The sequence below is a fragment of the Anas acuta genome, chromosome 21 (assembly GCF_963932015.1).
Source record: "Anas acuta chromosome 21, bAnaAcu1.1, whole genome shotgun sequence".
NCBI classification, from domain to species: domain Eukaryota; kingdom Metazoa; phylum Chordata; class Aves; order Anseriformes; family Anatidae; genus Anas; species Anas acuta.
Window position 1 is genome coordinate 3,424,574 of NC_088999.1, and position 18,969 is coordinate 3,443,542.

General features: G+C 46.1%; 1 long non-coding RNA gene across 2 annotated transcripts; it reads left to right on the forward strand.

The window, feature by feature from the left end:
- Positions 1-244: 244 nt before the first annotated feature.
- LOC137843104 (uncharacterized) lies at positions 245-17,835 on the forward strand. 2 transcript variants are annotated; one of them, XR_011089364.1, is made up of 3 exons: positions 245-446; positions 12,553-13,292; positions 14,610-17,835. It is a non-coding gene; the product is annotated as an uncharacterized lncRNA (long non-coding RNA). The 2 variants fall into 2 exon arrangements; XR_011089363.1 differs by having other exon boundaries at positions 12,553-17,835.
- Positions 17,836-18,969: the final 1,134 nt, after the last annotated feature.

Sequence of the window (18,969 nt, forward strand, 5' to 3'; positions counted from 1 at the left end):
GAAATTCACACCAAAGTACATCTTGGCTGGTAGCATGATATCACAGGAAGAGTTTTTGACTCACTTTAAGCTCCGATTTTCTAGATGGTGCTTTTGGAATACCCTGGATTTGATGGGCTTTCAGCTGCACCTCAACAGCCTTTACTTACGGCTCAGTAAGGTAAAACTTCTCCATACAACAGCAAACGCTGCTCAGCTGTAAAAAATAGTTTCTAGCCTCTTACAGAATGAAGCTTGCCAGCTGAATCCTCTCGTTTACCTGCAGAGGATTCACCTGCTGACAACCCCTTGTAATCTACTCTGCTCAGAGGCAGAGCCTCCTACAGCGAGGGGAAAGCTGCGGGAGCTTTCCCACCAGCAGCTTAAAACCTGCCCAGTCCTGTCTGGATGAAAGAGCCTTCAGCAGCCAGAGGAAGGTGCTTGCTCAGAGCAATGTGGTTCTTCAGGTGCTTTTTCTTAAGCTTGTTTAATAGGATTTGATAATGGAAGTAGCTAGAGTCCAGCTTTACCTGTTCTTTCTGGTACGATTAAAGAACGTGTGGAAATCTGGGTGGTGAGGGAGCTGTGTGGCTGGCAGTGTGGTCTTGTGGGGCTGTTCCTGGAGTTGTGTGGGTTCTTACTGCTGTTAGTGTCAAAGGAGCATGTGCTTGCAGGCTGCACCTCTAAATCCAGAGAGCCCTTGCACCTGGATTCTGGAGTTTAGAAACTTGGTGGTCTCAGCACTACTCCACCTTGATGGTTTCATCCCTCTACCTCCTCAAGATCCACCTGGTCCCATGAAACGTGTCCTGGAGCAACTAGGAGCTGCTGGGTGAGTGCAGCCTTCCCAGGTACACGTGAGGCTTCTTTCACTATCACAACCCCTTTGTGACTCTGTTTTCTGTGGCTCTGCCATGGACAGATGTCTAGTCCTACATTGTTAAGGTGTTATTTCTGTGTCAGGACTGCAGTTATCTGGCCAAGCCACAGGATGAAAAGCAGAGCTTTGGGAGCTGCCAAGCATCCTGATGTGATCTGTGCCTTGCCACTGACTCAAACCACAAGAAAAACTGAGTGGGTGGGAAAGTTGTGGAACAAATGTTATTCCATGCAGAGGAGAGCTGCCAAGGGGGGGTTGTTAGCCAGTGGCACCAAATTAAGAGTTTAAAGTCTTTTTTCATAAACAGTTTCTTCAAATGACTGGCTTGTTAGATCTGTGTGGAGCTTGCCCTGTTGGATAGCATTTGCACTTTTCATTTGAAGCTGGCTGCATTTGCAAAAGCTTTTCTTGCAGGGTGACTGCTAACCACTGCCAAGGTTGTATCAAATGCTAAACAATGCTTGGTTTATCAGACAGCACTGCCCACATCTTAAAACTTCCAAGTCTGCTGTTCTGCAAGAAGAAAATAGTGGGGAATGCAGAATTAAGAAATGTAAGGGGGGTAAGACAGAGGCTGGGCAGGTCCTGTTCCTCGCTGTGCCAAGGGGTACAAGTGCCAGAGCCTAGAAACACCCTGCTGGAGGCCAGGAGCTCACTGTGCCGGGGTGATACCAGCATGGAGATGGGGACCAGAGGCACAGGAGGCTGAAAAGTGCTGACCTCAGTGTGAGGCCAGAGCCTGGTGCTGGACAGCCTCATGTCCTCCCTGTTAGGCACAGATGTGCTGGGGCCCTGCTCCCCCAGCATCCTGTCCTGCTCGTCTCCAGCCTCAAATCAAGGAAAACAGGAGGAGTCAAGGCTGGAGCAGCCCTTCACAGCGGCTCCTTTTTTCACTGCTCTCTATTTCTCCATGCTATTGATTTATTCCTTCAAGATTTAGCTTCCATTTGCTGGGATTTTTTATTAGTCGAGAGTTTGGGACAGTAAAGAGCCATCTGTATCATCCGTCTCTTCTTAGGCTGTCTCCTGTCCTCCCCTGCCTCATTTTTCAGGAGGCAGTGGGTGTCGTGAGCCTCTGGGTTTGGAACTTGTTACCTGGCTCCCCCTGCCCCTGGTTCTTTAAGATGCATACTCTTTGGTGATAAAAACCCATTACAGCCTGCATGAGTGTTGGCTTTGTTATTTATTGCTCTCTCCTAAATAATATTCTGAGATTTGGCTGCCCTTCTTGCCACTACTTAGCCTTCTATCCCTCACTCTGAGCAGCTGGGATGCTGCTTTTCGCCTCTTTTTTCCTGAGCCAAACTTCTTTGCAGGCTATAAAATAATGATTTGACGGGAAGAGCACAGGTGACAGGAAAGCATGGTACCTCGGGCTTGATTTAAAGAAGGGGGAGGCAGCCACAGCTGAGAAGTGGATTGATGTTAATTGTTCCATCAGATGATGAGAGCTGGGCTGCTCCCTCAGTGAGGTTGAGCGCCTGGGGTCTGCTGTGCTAGGCACTGTACAAATCACAGATGCAGATCCCATTTCTAAAGGGGCATTCTAATGAGATGACATAAATGAGCTAATTTGTATGTTCCCATGCTCGGAGGGATAAAAGACAGCCAGACCCCACGGCTTCTGAGTTGAGGGTTGGGGCCAAAGGCTCGGACAGCGGGGCTTCCCTCCTCAGGCTCTTCATCCCACGAGCATCTCCTGATAGCAAGCAGCAAATTATTTCAGCTGTTCAGAACCACGCGTGTGAAGCTGCTTCGGGTCAGCTTTTGGCCTTGTGGGTCAATGCTGGCTTCAGAGACCAGTGCTGCAGGAGGGAGAGTCGTGCGCTGAACAAAGCGCCCACCCGTGCCTTGAAATCTGCTGAAGGCAGCACGGACTGGAGGAGAGGAGGACGTGGGGAGGTTGGCACATGCTTTCTTGCATTATTACTAGGGCATTGCTGCTGTGGTGCTTGGCAGGGTGAGCCCCCAGCCTCTCACCCCACAGCTTCACCGTGCACTGAGAGCAGGACTGAGGCTGGGGGGGGGAGGCTGCAAATAGGAGCTGCAGCCAGGGAGAAGTGGAAGAGGAGGGTTTTATGAAGCTGGCTGAATTAATCGAATCGATAGTTTTAAGTACTTAATACTTAAAGTGCTTCAAGTGTTGGTTATAAAAGCCTGTGTAAACATAATGTATAAATACTTGGTAATTGACAGCTCATTCTGGGAAAATACATCTCCTGTAAGTTTTGTGTGCGCATACTGCTTGTTTAGATACATAATCATAATTTATGTTGTTACAGAGTGTTCAGGTATTAATCAACTGTAACAATAATACGCGGAGTTAATGCTGAGTGCATCCCTCCTAGCACCATCTGCTTGGGCAGAGGAAAAGGCTGGCAAATAGCTGGCAAGAGCAATTTTGTGATTTAGCAGAAAACACGGGAGGAAGCTGAGCTCTGTAATGGACGGAGATAACTCCAAATGAATTAAAATCTGCACATTTTGTGCGTACGCTTACCACCAAATCATAATGACATCATGGTCTCTGCTGAGCTGCTGGATCTGGTGTTTTCAAGTGAACTCGAGTCTTTAAACCTAAGCTGGGCGAAGTGTTAGAAAGTGCATTACAGGAGAAAATCCTCTGTTGCCTGAGGGCTGGTACAGCTCAAGAGCTTTTCCCTTTTTTGTGTCTTTGTGATTCCAAGATCTGCTGTTGTAGGATTTTATACAGAACTTCAGGATCAATATTGTTCTGGAAGCAAGTGTCACAGCACATGTCTGTCAGTGTGTGTCCAAGCTGATTTTAGAGCAGATTTTTATTTGTGCATCTGTTTGGGCTAAACCAAGAGGCGTCAAGAGAAGAACCACAAACAGGCAGCAGAAGTGTGTGGCCAAAATGAAAGCTGCATCCGTCTGGGCACGAATTGGAGTCAGGGCTTCATTGCTTTCCTGGTTTCTGTCCCTGACTTGACTCACCAAAAGAGCATTTAAGCCTACATTTTAAGTTTTGCCGTCAATTTAGAGAGGTATTTTCAGTCGTGAATGGAAGCTAAGCACCCCTTTAGCTCTGATGGATTTGAATAGAGCTTGGAAATCTCCTTGATCCCTGGGATTTAACCATGTGCTTGAAGTTTAAGTGCACGCTGAGGCTCTGCTTCCACTTAGCTCCTTATCCCAGGAGAACAGTGCTCTTAAATGCCATTTTACCAGTTGAGCCAGGTTTACAGGTTTCTCCCCATCCCCAGGGTTTTGCTGCAAGAAGCTTTCAAGGCAAGGTGCTGTGATACCTGCCTCTTGTGTTCGGCATCTTTGATAGTCAAAAAGGTGTTAGCTTTTTTTTATGAAGATTGCCAGTGTAAACCAAGAAGATGAAATGTTTTAAAACCCTACCTATGCCACTGTTATGTGTGTTGGCTGATAAATCAGTCTCCTTATCAACTTTTCATGCATCGCAATGGACTTGGCAAAGATTAGCACAAGATGAAAGCCCTTTATTACCCTCATCTGCAGACTTGTGAACATTCGCACTCAAGGACAATTTCCCACACCTTATCTGGATGGAGGCAGCATTGATTTAGCTTACATTAACCTTTTAAGACCTATCAGATTACACTGGATACATTTCACTTGATAAGAATTTAACTCAAGTTTGGTCTCTGCCATTCTTCTGTGCAGCTGAGTCCTGTAGTATCATATTAATCACGATCAGGCAATCTGCTTCGGAACTTTTGGTGGTGAAGTGTTTTTAATCACAATTTTAGTTCTAAAATTACTGACCAATCCTCCCAGCCACCTCACTCATTTTAAATCAATTGTTCCCAGGAACATTTAGCTTTCTAACAGAAAGTCTGTGCAGCACTGTTTCAAGGCTAACTTAAGGACATAACTCTCGGACAATCCTCCTTATGTCCTGTACTACCTCGTTCTCTTTTGTCTCAACTAGTTTCATTTTATCAAGATTCATACCCTGGCTTTTGGTTTGGGGTCTGGGGAAGAAGTTTTGAAGATGGAACCTCATGCCAGGTAGCTAATTTCTTTGCACAAAACCTGATCTGGGTCTGCAGACGAACAAAAAGCCCATGCACCTGCATGTCTAGTGGTTTATAAAAACAAACCATTCTGCATCTTTCTAGTTCTGTGGAGGTCCTTGCACATATGCAGTTGGCAACTAGAGGCTGTCTGTGTGTGCACCACAAGGAGCATAAGTAAGTAATAGCCAGCAGCAAAATGATGCAAACGGCCAGTGTGCAAGCCCTCCCATGGAGGATGCTGCTTGCATAGCCTCAGGTTGCTTAGAAAAGCATCTTTACTAGTGTCTGAAGTGGGATCCCATCAGAGAGGAATTGCTTAGAAAGGGAAATAACTGTAGTTTAGTACCAAAACAGTGGCTTCCATGTGGCTTGCATACATCCTTCATTGTGCCTGTTTACCGTGGATGACCCTGCCTGGGGATCTGCCCTGTAGCAGGCTCTGCAGCAGACAATTCTGTCGTTATATCAGTCGGGTAGGAGACATCTGGTACAAAATGTGCTGTCCTGTCCAGTGCTTGTTAAATCAACATATTTAAAACACGGTTTGGTTAACCCTGTGCAGCATTATCTGCTCATTCTGCTGTTTCTTTTCTTGACTTAATAAACCCTGTTAGGGGAGACCTGGACTCGGTGAGGTTGTCAAACCCCAGGGAGTAGCATTACGTGACATCTTCTGACATGTATATTACAAGGCTTCTGGAAGGAAGCTCACATCACTTGGGAGAGGAAATGCTTTTCATACCCCTGGGAACTAATTATGTCAGTTCAGTTGGAAGCAGAGTTCTTGCGCCACACTGTTTTGTCCTTTTCAGTATTTTGCAATTTGATTGATTGCCTATTCTGCTCCTTTCTCACAGATTAGTGAGGCTGTAAATGGAGAGAAAACAGAAGAGGCAGCCCCATAAAACCAACCAAATACTGAAGAGATCAAAGTAGCACAGCACAGGAACATAACTATAAGTCACTGACTACAGGTGGCATTAAAGATGTGGAGGGCTTGTTCTCATGGAGATTGTAATAAGAATAGTAAATGGCACAGTGCTAATCTTGGCTCAAGATAAAATATTTGCAGTGACTATTGGAAAAACAATGGGGGTATGTTGAGAGGCAGAATGGGCTGTAAATCTCCTGAGATATAGTATAAATAATTTTCCCTCAAATAATCTTAATAACTTCTTAAAGGTATCTCCTTTTAACAGAATTTATTATGATTCCTAAGGGTCTTTGAGGAGAGCAGGTATGTAATGGTAGATAAAGCGCACCAGGATGGCTTCTCTGGCTCTGACATGAAATGGTACAGCACAGCTCACATCCACACCACTAAAAGTCTTTCCCCCCAGAAGACAGGGAGCCTTTCATCCTCAGGAGGAGTGTTGTCCTGTCTGGCTTTTGGGAACTGTCCCTTGACATTGGCCTTGGTGTTCTGTGCCCCAGCATTGCCCCACAAGCTGTGAGCTCCTGGCTCAGACCAAAGGCAAAGCAGGGAGCATGCTATGGGTTAGCTGCCTTGGATGTTTGTATCAGTACATGAGTTGATGATTTCTTTAGTTCAGGCATCCACTTGCTTTGCAGGCATTTCTCACATAGGCACCACTGCAGGAGCACATGGACATTGTCCTGCTGACAGCAGTCCCATTGCAGGCAAGTGGGCTGGTGTATGCCTTGTGCTGTGAAATCCTGTGGCTGACAAAAGCCCTCCTGGGCTTCTCCAGGCATTCAGGGAAGGGTGGAAGATCTAGGATGAAATGGTTTCTCAATTTACTAAAGTTGCAATTTCTAGCCATTGGGATCTCCCTGGGAGGACTGGATTGTTCTCACTGCCTATGGATTTGTGTGGAGGTACAGGGAGGCGATACACACTAAGTGCCTCCTGTAAGTGTGCTTTCTGTGCCCTTTGGGGTAAGTCATAACTACAGGAACCAAGAGCCTTATTTGTTGAACATGAAACTATTCTTGGACATCCCTGTGGAAGATTGACCAGTAGGGGTTTTGAAACTTTAGTGTAAGCTATGTGTGCCCATGAGAGTAAGTGGAAAAGGCGGAGTGCTCGCCTCTATTGGCGTGGAGTCAACCTGCTGAGCTCTGGGCACTGCAGGAGGCTGGCTCAGGGGAATCCAGCTGGGATTCTCTCTGGCCATGCAAGCATTCAGATAAATCCTTTCTGGTAGGTGAGGTGGTGGCTGCAGGCTGTAACCTCTCTGCTAGCTTTAGAAGGGGACGTGTCACCGCAGCCTGCTGAGGACAAGCACTGGTCTGTGACACAGAAATGAGGAATTACTATAAAACTCCCCAATTATTGTTTTGATTGAGAAACTGTTTAACTACCTTGCCTGGCTCTTTCTGCTGCCTCAAACTTGGTGCAAGGGCAAATCTAAACCTTTGTATCCAAAACTTCAATAAAGTGAGAGAAGACGAACAAGAGTGTACTAATCCTTGACTACTAAATTTATGAACTTGCTAGTATTAACCTTTTGTTTTATTGCCTTTATGGCCATACTATAAAATACAGCCACAGTAAAATATCTGCATATCTGAACTGTGCTGCCCGGAATGGTTTGTCTCCCAAAGATGAAGAGCCTTTCCTCCTGCGGTGAGAATCCCCCAGGGAACTGGGGGGCACCTCTGTGTTCAGAGATGCCTGCAGCCAATACAGATGAGAAGGGTGTTTGCAGGCTTCTGTGGATCAGAATCTAGTTTCTTCTTGTGGGCTGTAAGGGCTTGGCTGTGCTGCAGGCTGTTGGGGTTGGGGTGCGCTCTTGGCATCATTGACACGTAATCAAGTAGCCTGTAATGGTCTGAAGGCTGTGGGGGATGACTGCTGAGACCTAATGGAGGTTGGAAGGGAAGAGGATTTGAATCGTGCCATTTGGCAGGCTCTCTGTGTGGTTTTTATGCTTGCATGTCTGAAGCCAAAGAGATGATGTAGGAAAAACCATCTGTGTTTGGACTTGTGGGCTGTCTGCTCCCTGCAGACGGCCCAGGTCTGCAAGAGCTCTGTGTGTTAGTTGGGTGGGGTGATGGAGTGGGGTGTAAGTGCAGAAGGTAGTTCCTCAGCCTGGTGAAAGGTGGATTTTGGTTTCATGTCTCTGGTGTGTTGCTGTTGATGACCAGCACTGCGTTAGTGCAGAGAAGCCCCACTGCAGACGAGGTTGTCCTTGCTCCTGGAGCTGTGTCCTTTAACCTGTGCAGAGCACTCCTTGGACTCTGAGCATGCTGAGCTCCTGCAACAGAGGGCAAGCCTCAGCACATGCAAAGCAAGTCCTGCTGCCTTTTGCCCCAACCAGCTGAGCAGTGCCCTCCAGAGCCCTCAATCCTGAGATGAAGTTGCTGGGCTTGTATCCAAACCCCCAGAGATGAGGGCAGCACATGTAGGGATTTGTCCACATCACCACTGATACCCAGTAGAGCTCTGGTAGTTACAGGGACACACTTGAACTGAATCAGAAACCCACTGGGGAAAAAAGAGAGTCCGTGTTCCCAGCCAAAGAGCCATGAGTTGTTTAATTAATCCTTTTAGTCAAAGAGAACAGAAAGAGGCCCTAAGTTTGCCGTGCCATTTAAAGGAGTGTGCAGGTGGGCCCACAAACCATGTACCCGAGCAGTTCTGGCAATGCGTGGTCTGCTCCAGGTGCTGCACCTGCCTTGCATCCTGCTCTGCCAGCAGCCTGTGCTTCACATAGTCACAATGCTGCACAACCACGCTCATCAGAAGTGCTTGCTGGGATGTTTCTGTGCCTCTTCAAACACGGGATGAGCTTCCACCCAAAGTGCTGTCCCATCTCTTCGGGCACCGTTGCTGCTAACGGGTCTGCTGGGCTAGCAGTGACCATGGAGCTGGCTGCTGGTGTGAGGTGGTGCTAACAAGGCTGAAACGTTGCAGAGCAGCTCAATTCCTGTGTTTTGCCGTATCTCTAATGCTATTTTACAGTGATGAGCTCGTTATAGAAAATGAGCTGTCGCAATACCCATCATCACAGCTTATGGTTAAGCAGAAAATAGGCCCTTTTTTTTGACAGCTTTTGGACATAATAGGGAATTCATACCTTCACCGGATGTGATAAATTTGCAAGGGAAATTATAAGGCAACATGGGTTTTGCGTTATTTCGTGGAGCTGACGGGAGCACTTTGCAAGTACATTCAACAACTCCAGTCGTGTTGATTAGCACTGATGGCAGTGTATCTAACGGCCTCATCAGAATTGCTTGTACACCGATTGTCCTACTGGAGTAGTTATCTAGGAGCTTGAACAGCAATGATAGCATCTATTCTGCAAGCACCTGGCCATGTGTGAGTAAATATAGCAGCACTGAGTGCTTGAGGTGCTGTAAGCAGCAGGCTGAGTCTGCTGGGATCCCTGGAATTGGGGTCTGGGCATCCTGAGGGCAGTGGCACTTGGAGCGTGGTTCAAAGCCCCTTTGGGGCTGCCAAGGGGTGGGAGGAATCGTGTTGGTGTTAGCAGTTGTCCTCCTGGCCCTTGTTGGCATATGCAGGCTTAGGACATCATCGTTCTGGCAATCAGCTAGCAAAGGAGACCCAATAATCCTCAGGTTTGTGCTTTCAGAGCACAAACACTCACAACACAAAGCTCTGAGCTGTGTCTAGCAAAAGGAGCATTGCTGTCAGGTTTTGGAGATAGGCTCTTTTTTTTTTTTTTTTTTTTGCCTTCCTGCTTGTATTGTGTGTATCCCTGAGCAGCAGCAGCAGCAGGACTGACAGGTGAAGTTGGTTCGTGCGGTACCACGCAGCATCAGCCAGTTCTCTGGATTTAAACAGGGCACCCAAACATGCAGTCTCCTTACCCCCTGCAAACCTGGGAGCTTTAGAATAAGGTTGGCAGCAGGCTTATTGTGGTAACAAAATCCTGGGGCTTTCCTCTCAAATTCAGTGTGCTGGGTCATGCAATCACAGAATGGTTGAGTTTGGAGGGGACCTCTGGAGATCATCTAGTCCAGTCCCTGTGCCGAGCAGGGTCACCCACAGCAGGTTGCACAGCATCACGTCCAGGCAGGTTTTGAATATCTCCAGAGAAGGAGACTCCACAGATCTATGCTGCAGAGACAGGACACAGGATGTAATAGGATGTGGTTTAGTGCCCTCTTCCTCCAGTCTTAGTGGCATCATTTTCCAAAGTAATTTGACTCTCTGGGAGCCTTTGAAGAATGTTTTCCATGTCTCTGATAAGATCCTCCACGTTAAGCCATTCTCATTCATTGCCAATTCACCACTTGAAGCTGCTGCTCCACTTATTTCTTCTTGGATGCCTGCACAGTGCTCACAAAACCCAGTCTGGCCGGCTCAGTTGCCACGTGCTGGGGTTTGGTGAGCAGAGTGCTGAGTTAGGGATGGTGCTGTGACTCCTGGCACACCCATCCCCTCCTGCTACATCTCCTTCCAGAGCCATCAACACCTGCCTGGGGGCTGGCAGAGCTTTGCACAGCCTCTGTTTGGGGATGGTGGGAAAGCAAGTCAATTGTTCCTCATCCATCACCAACCAGTAAGTGTCCTGTGGCCAATTCCACTTCTCAGTGTCCTGGCTGACCTAAGGGACACATTGATGTAAGGGCCCTAGGTTCTCTTGCTGCCTTTGCTCTCTGCTGAGGGGCTGCAGGCAGATTCCTCCCCTCCCTCTGCCTCAGTTTCTCTGGGCTCTAGAAGCAGAGAACATGCACCAGCGTGCCTTTGGGGACCAAGCAATGAGCAGCACAAACAAGAGCCAGGCTCCTCTGCTGAGGCTCTGTATTGACGTATCTGAATTCACAGCGATTCCTCTGCATTGACTTGGGGCCCTTTTCTTACTCTATATTTCTATTTGGCCTTTTTAAACTTTGGAAAGAGCATATCTAACTTCAAAAGCTGCATGGCCCTTCTTTTTAACCCGTGATGAAGCATGCTGATTTCCTGATTTGTATCGACAGTTGGGCAGTTTGGGGGGTAGAAGAAGGAAACCATGTATTATATATAACAATATAATAACTAAATACATATAATATATATAACTACATGTATATATGTTGTTGTACATGATGTGACCCCTCCCTTCTCTTCATGTATCTTTCCAGCAGTGCTGGCTATTGGTGTCAGCTCTATAGACAATATCATGCTATATGCAGTTATTTTAAAACCAGCTATAATAAACCCTTCACCATGAATCCTGAAGGCTTCTAGACTTGGACCTGAAAACCACAGGGGTAAAAGGGTTGCTGCAAGGGTCTGAATCTCTGAGGGTATCAGAGCTATGGACCACCTGAAGATGACTGCTCTTGCTCAGCTGCAGGGTTGGACGGGTGAGCCCTAATGCAGTGGCAGGTTCAGATATGGATCGATACGCACAGATGACAGGATGGGGAAGGCAACGGATGGCTGGGAGGTGGAGGCAGAGCATCACACTGCACAGCCTGCAGCAATAGCGTCCTTTAGCTCTAAAGCTCAATGGTGTTTGATTAGCCCACACCTGCCTGCTCCTCCAAGGCTGGGAGCAGGAAAAATGATCTCCCCTGATATGCAAATTTGGATGCAGTTGAGGAGAGAAGGAAATAAATCTGGAAATCAGGCACCAATTTCAACCCATTTCTTGACAGAGGTTTGACTGATTTCCCTTCTCTCCAGCTGGCTCAGAAAAGGCTGTATGAGAAGATTGAAGATTTCTTTCTCTTTGCACCATTTTAATGAGAGGGGAGGGAAGCGTGTGGCTTCTGTGGACCATGCTGTACTTGAGTCGTCAGGCATTTTCCAACACATCTGCCAAACTGTAACACCAAATCTTTTGAAATGAATTCTTCAAGTATTGTACCATTTTCATCAGGAAGACTCCCCAGATGCAAAGCTGTGTGATTTGGAGTAGGAGCACTTCCCAAAATAGCTAATAACGGGTCACTTAGCCTTGGATTGAGTTAAAATCCCAGTGAACTGGAGTTGCTCTGGTGTAAGTGCTAATCACTGGACTCTTTTATTCTGTGCTAGAAATGAGACTCAAAAGATCTTATCTGGTGGGGCCGGAGGGGGAATGTGGCATGAAGCTGCAGCAGTGTTGAAAAGCAAGAACTGTCTTGTACTAATGCAGTTCCCTTTGCTGAAGGGTGTCTTTCCTGGTTTAAAATTCTCAGTCTTCAATTAAAATCAAAGTTAGACAAGTAGGTAATTGCTCTGTAGAATAGATATTTTCACTCAGTTTAGGAAATCAGCTGATACTGCTCTCAATGGAAATACCCAAGTTGTCTGCGAAGAGCTGAATCTTTGGTGTTCCTGTCCCTGGACTAAAAGCCTGAGCAACCAGACTGGGACTGTGCTTTTGTTAAACAATGCTGTGGCTGAGCTTAACAGACCTAAAAGGTTTTGGGAGGTGGTGATGGAACACTTGCTGTCCTTAAAAATCAATAATAAGGATCTTGTCATCACCTGCTGTGGAAGTGGAGTTATTTTAACCTATTGAACCTCCAAACACCTTTGTAGCTTTTCTTCTAAATAGGTATTGGTCTTTCTAAAGCTTTTTGTTGTTGAAGTTAGAACACAATCTTAGCTTCTCTCATATCAAAAAGGGGGAAAAAGGTCTAAAATAAGTTAGATTGGATGGTAATAAGAAATAGCTATAAATTTGTTTTGTGATACCATCCAAAGCACTCCTCAGGCTTTCTCATTTTTGATCCAGTGCACCGAGCTGATACTGGTGTTTTGTATTCCAGGTGGATTGATGAGTTCCCAGACCAGCCAAAGACATCCTGCAATTCAGGGGAGCAAGACAGGTGCATCTTCCCTAATAAGCCAGGCCAGATGGAATGGCTGTCGGGCCAACGCTCCCCACCAAGTGCAAATGTACCTCTTATGCCAAGGAGCCTTGGTGCCAAATGGAAGGGGAGGGAAGAGAAGAGCACATGACTGCAAGTTGAAAGAGGAGCTTTTAGCCACCGTGCTGTACTTGTTGTTGACTTTAAACTCCTCCACCTAAGGCTGGCTGATGAGCTCAGGGCTTCCCTGAGGATGTGGAGAGGTGCTTGGTCTGCCGCGATCTGTTCCAGGCCCAGAAGGACACTTGGATGACTGGAGCATGCCAGAGCCAGGTGAATGATGCCCAGGGCTTCCCAGGCTAAGAGGCTGCTGGCAGACATTGGGCTGCTGCTCTTGGCTTCCTGCAGCCTGCACCTGCCTGGCTAATTGCTCCTGGGTGGAAGATATGCCTTGTTTAGAGTGCAAGTGGTGGAGTCAGGAGCTCAAGGCAAAGTGTAACACAACAAAACCAATGTAAAAATGAACAGTAAGGATGTGCTCGCATGGGCAGATGTCTTAACGCTACAGTTAACGAGAGGCTGAGACCTACGCTGTGTAGGCACGACGCAGGAAAAGGCCACCGTCTGCAGGAACAATGGGATGTTTGTCAGCGCAGGGAGGCAGCAGAACAGAATCTTCCCACAAAACCCAGCAAACAGTAAGTTGACATCAAACATAAATTTTGGAGGAAACAAGTGTATTGGTGATATTGGGCTAAGTCCTACCGTCTTGCCTTTTATTTTTTTTTTAATAAGGGAAAAGTTTCTGGAAATATCTACACCTAATTTTTTCATTGTAACATCTTGATTATTTTTCTAATCAAACTCAATTTAAGGCAGTGAAGGCTTTGAGGTGGAGAGATCCGTGTCTTAGTGTGTCTGCAGTTTTTGCTTGCTTTCTGGTTGTTTGGTTGATTTTCATTCAGTCTTAGTTTAAATGAATAAATCTCTGCAGAATTGGCTCAGAGTGATAGGCTTCAACACAGCTGTGCTGCAAGGAAAGAAATGGAGAGAGAGGGAAATAGTCTTGCAGCCCTGGCGCTAACTTTGCTAAACTGAAGTGTTGCAGGGGTGGGAATGCATCCTGGGGTTTGGCAGCGGTGTTGGCTCGTGCTGGCTCAGAGTGTGCACGATTATGGCCTCAGTCTGCTCGTGCTCCATCTGTAAAACACAGTAGAATAATGGCATTTGCAAGCATCACTTGGGACAGGCACATGCTTCTGAGCACTGGAGCTGTGGAAGAGTGTGCTGTGCATGTACTGTGTGAGCCAGCCCTCCCTCACCTCCTGCCCAGCTCCACGTCTCCATGGGGCTGTCCCAGCTCCCACCAAGACCCCGGGGAAATCAGAGTGTTTCCTTTGCGTGCAGTATTGAAAATGTGGGTACTTGAATATTTCTTATTTGAATACAATTTGCTTTTAGAAATAATCTTTTATGTTAACAAATATTAAAATGATATACCTAGGGAATGCTCAGAAGTTCTGCGAGCCAATATAAACATTGTGATTTTTGGAGGATCGAGTCATAAAAATTTATAGATTTTTCGCCTTTTTTTTCCCTCTTCAAAGTAAGAGTCTTGGAAATCTTTAAAGCTGTTGTGGGATGGGAAATCCACTTTTCCAATTATCAATTTCCTTCAATTCCAGTGGAAGCAGTGCTCCTTAATAGTAAGCTGGAAGGGCTAGTATTCATTAACAAGGCTTCAAAACCTCATCTCTGTGGTAGATAAACGATGTATGTATTTTGAAAAGTGTTAATACACTGGCTTGACTTAGCGTTTTTCCCCCTTTTCAACCTCTGTAAAAGATAACATCCAGCTGAGGATCTGATAATTAGACCCAAAGGGCCACATGTACAATTTTATTTCAAAGGGGGACTTCCATGTGGGAAAAAGATATTGATAGAAACAAGGAAAAAGGTTGCTGCTTCAAAAAGAAGCCTCTAAGTGCTGTGTGTGTGTTTCCTGTTGCATGCAGACTTTGCTTCTGCAGTTCTGCCCTTTTGGGGACCATTCGGCAAAACAGAAAAAATTGATGCAGGCCGGAATGCCCTGAATAATTTATTGTCTACAGAAAGGCAAAGGAAAAAAAACTAGTTGTTTGAACACCAAGTCTGGATCGAGTAATCAAAGGCCTCTCTACCTGTTCCCAAGCTGATGATGTTCACTGCTGCATTTATGAAGAAGCTTGGTGGTAGAACTCTTTCACAAATTACGCAGATCAAAAGAGCAGAGCTAACATGGAAGTAGGGAGCGTCAGGAGATGCAAAGAGCTCAGCCGCAAGGGGTATCGGAGGGGGACAGGCTCTGCTCAGAGGTAGATCTGCTGTCAGAGCCGGCAAGTGAGAGACCAGCTAATTGAAAACGCGTGTCGTCTTCTGAAAGGATGTTAATTGGTATGTAACGTGTGATAGCCAGTGCTGTGCAGCTGTGTGGGTGTGGGGAGGAAATATCCGAATGATCCTTGCAAGGTTATTGTATTAATAAGCTTTCACATTTATTGCCTCTGTTATTTAGAGTTAATTACATGGACGCCTAAATGTATCTGTTTTAAATCTCAATTAATGTCCTTTACAATCAAGTCATATTTAATTAACATACCAGGCTGATTAAATGTAAAGAGAATGCTCATTTTGCTCGAAGTGATCCCAGTCCCCCCCTGCTATGTAAGGGGGAGAAGGAAAATGCCTCTGACAGGGCTGTGCCCGCCGGCATCACAGCTCTTCCAGCTATGTCAGGTGGGCCGGGGAGGCCGCAGTATGGTGGCAAAGGCACTGATGCATGTGTCAGCGTGTAGGGGTGCAGCCTGGGGAAGAGGTGATTGCAGAAGGCCCCTGCTCACTTCTGCAGAGTCCTTTTCCAGTGCTGAAACACCAACAGGTCTAATTTGGAGCGCTGCAGCCAGCAGATGCAGCACCCACCGCCATGAGGCCTGAGGGGTCTCTGCTGCACGCAGCTCTGGGGGATGGAGCATCCTGCTCAGGGCTGTCCCTCGTGGCTTCTCCCCCACCAATGGGAAGGGCATCACTGCCCCTTCCACTGAAGGGAGCAACTGGTTTAGGGCATGGTTTTATGTTTTGGAAGCTGAGGCTGCTTGATGCAGACTGGGTGGTGGCGCAGGGATGAGCTGCTGGGGGCCTCCGATGTCTGAGGGGAGTTTCTGAGGTGGGGGGTCCTGCTGGAAGCTGTGTGGTGTGAAGGTGAGAACCAGGTTAGGGAAGGGCAAAGCTTTGAGGAACACGTGTGGTGGGCTTTGAGGGAACTGCAGTGTTGCTACTTGAGACGCAGACGCCCGACTACCACAGAAATGCCCTGTAAAATCTTTGCCTTCGCTTCAAGCTCTGATGCTGGATGTCACATCTTCCATTCGACTCCTGAGGAAGCCTTTTCTTCTACTGGTGCTTTGCTTTCCCAGGAGGAAGCCCCCTGTCATCTTCCCAGGCTCTCCCCACCCCTCTGTGCTTATGAGGCCTTGGTTATCTCTTGCAATTAATACAAGAATAATCCAGGTTTTGAAATTCCTCGCCTGGATTAGCCACTGGCTGAAGTACTTACAGGATCTCTCCAAGGACTTGTCTACTAGTATTTATTCTGATAACTGTAACATACAGATAAGAGGAGCTCACAACTTTGGAAATACAGAATAAATTTACATTTTCAAAACTGCAGAAAGCCACATTCAGATAGCATCTGTGTTCTGAGGAAAAGTAATCCATAAACGGAAGGAAATCCAAGATAAAGGGTGGTGCCTGAAGCAGTAGCCCAGTAAATTTGCCTGCATTTTTGTTGATCTTGGGAACTGGGGCATTGAATTTGCAAGTGAAGGCTACAAGCTCCCTTCAGCCCCCAGACACCCCCACAAGGAGCCTCAACTCAACTGGTGGCAGGTAAGGTACAGAACAGAGAGCAAATTACAATGATCACAATGGAAGGAATTACTTTTTTTTTTTTGCCCTTGCTTAATTCAGCAGTCTTCTGTTTGCTGACAATGGGTAACAGATCATGAAATGCAGACAGGCATTGCGCTCCCTGACTCTCTTCTCATGGTCTGACTGGTTTGCCTCATGCTGACTGCAAATTTCAGAGCTGAGCGTGTGATTTGAGATCACAAGTACTGGTGCCTCTCTTAAATTAAGTCCAGGTAATGGCCACTGCAGCTTTTTCAAAAGTCAACAAAAGGTGGTTTTGGTAGAGCTCTGACTACCTTGAATTCAGCTTGCTCTGAGGTATTTGCTTTCTTCCACTTGGATTGGGTGGATATTTGTGGTGAAAAAGCAGGAAGGAGCCAAAAAGCCACCTGCTTTCAGAAGCAAGCAAATGCTTGTGAAATCTTTCCCCCTGCATATATTTAGTTCTAATCAGATACAGCACTGCCTAGATAAGCAAGGAGTGAATTATTCTGTCTCAGATCATTTTAGTTATTTTTATGTTGTGAAATATTGGATTTTGTAATTAAGACTGTTTTTTTTCACTGACTTTTTATTCCTGTTGCAACACTTCCAGACATAGAAAGTACTGCAGCACTACAGTTGTGCTAGTCTCTGCACGCTCTCTGCTATGTATGCTTTTTTGGGAAGCTTTTTTCTTTTTGGAAGATGAAAGAGTAAATTGTCACATAACTATTACACTAGGAGCTGAAGCTTTCAGACCTCTGCAACAACACGGGAGCACTTCAAACACTAAGCCATTTGTGTTGAAATTGCAAAAGTCGGCAGGAAGGAGGCCGGTCCAGCGGCACTTGACTTGGTGACCCAAGCAGTCATCGTGCAGCCTGGCCCTGGTGGAGCCCATAGCAGGAGCCCAGAAGACTAAAAGAAGTCTTTGCTCATCAGGAATCAGGAGCAGACAAACAATGCAGGAAAGAAGTCTTATCAGGCAGCCTTGTTGTTGGAGGAAAATTAGATTGAGTCGAAGAGACAATGACTGAGGAATTAATTTTTTTTCTGTCCTGTGAATTTAGATGAAGGAGAAGTGCTGCTTTTATATTCCTTCAAGGGAAGTCTTTTAAATAACAGGCGTAAAAGGAGCCTTAAAATAAAATAAAAATGCTTAGAGATACAACCAAAGGCAAGAATTCTTCATTAAGAACTTCATTTAAAATCAGATGCATCTAAGTAGTTTTGCCACCCTCCCAAAAGTTCATTTTTTCTTTGTACAGTGCTTTTCTGAATGCATAAATCTTTAATAATCTCATTTTCCAGTGGCCAAACGTGTATGCAATTGGTTCTTGGTCTGAAGAGCACATTCAAGTTAAAGCAGTTATACTTGAAGACCTCTTGTTCTGAGGCCTGGAGTAAAGAAGTTTTCAGCAAAGCTGTAATGAAACCTTTTTCAATTGGTGCCCTTGGCTGTGGGTGGCTTTTTTTGCGATTGTTTTCTGAAGAAAACAGGTTTTTCTGAACCAAGGGCTTTTCTGAAGCAGTCAAGGAGCTGCTGTCACTGAGGTGTGCTGCTTCCTGCTGGATCTGGAGGCACTGACATTCGTACAAAGCAATAACTTTTTACCCAAGCCACTTTTCAGTGGAAAGTGTGTTCTTTCTGTGGAGAAAAAAAAAAAAAAAAAAAAAGGAAACCACATTTTCTTTGTTTTTCTGAAAAAGGAGGGGAAAAAAAAAAACTCCCCTAAAAAGTTTCTTCTTATTTTTAAAGAAAAAAAAAAAAAAAGAGTGCCTTTAATTTGGGGATTTCACCCTAAATTATAGAACTCCAAAAAAAAAAAAATTAGTAATGATAATAAATCAGCCTAAGAGTGACTTTCCACTAAAAACCAAAGCAAAAAAGCGACTTCTACCAGCGACCATTCTGGGTTATAGTCAGATAAAATTCATCTTCTCCAGACACGTGCACATTTATGTGAAACCTAACCAAGACCACCTCTGGCGTACAAAGTATGGCTCAGTGCAGGAGCTGGCAGCTCCTGCTCCCAGGCAGGGGCTCTGTCCCCTTTGTGCCACCAGTTCTGCTTGGCTGGGGGCGAAGCCCACTCTCTGGATGACAAACTGCTGTTTTCACCACAGGATGGTGAAATGGTGGGATGTCATGGCCTCTCGTACCCTGGCCAACATGCCTGGCACTTCACTGCTCCCTGAGGAAGGTGGGGAAGGGGCTGGGCTGTTGGTGTGGTTGAAAAAGCTCAGGTTTTTCTGCTCTCCCTGTTGCAATGCTTCCCTTCCTTGTTGTGGTGCATTTCTGCATCATCTGCTCTCTGTGAAGCTTTTCTTGACACCCTGCTGGATGGAGAGTTAGCTAAGGAAGGGAGCGGGGGAAAAAAAAAAAAAACAAACAACTTCCATCTCATTGGAGGAGGGGGAGGGGAGGGGGACAAAAAAACCCTGCCC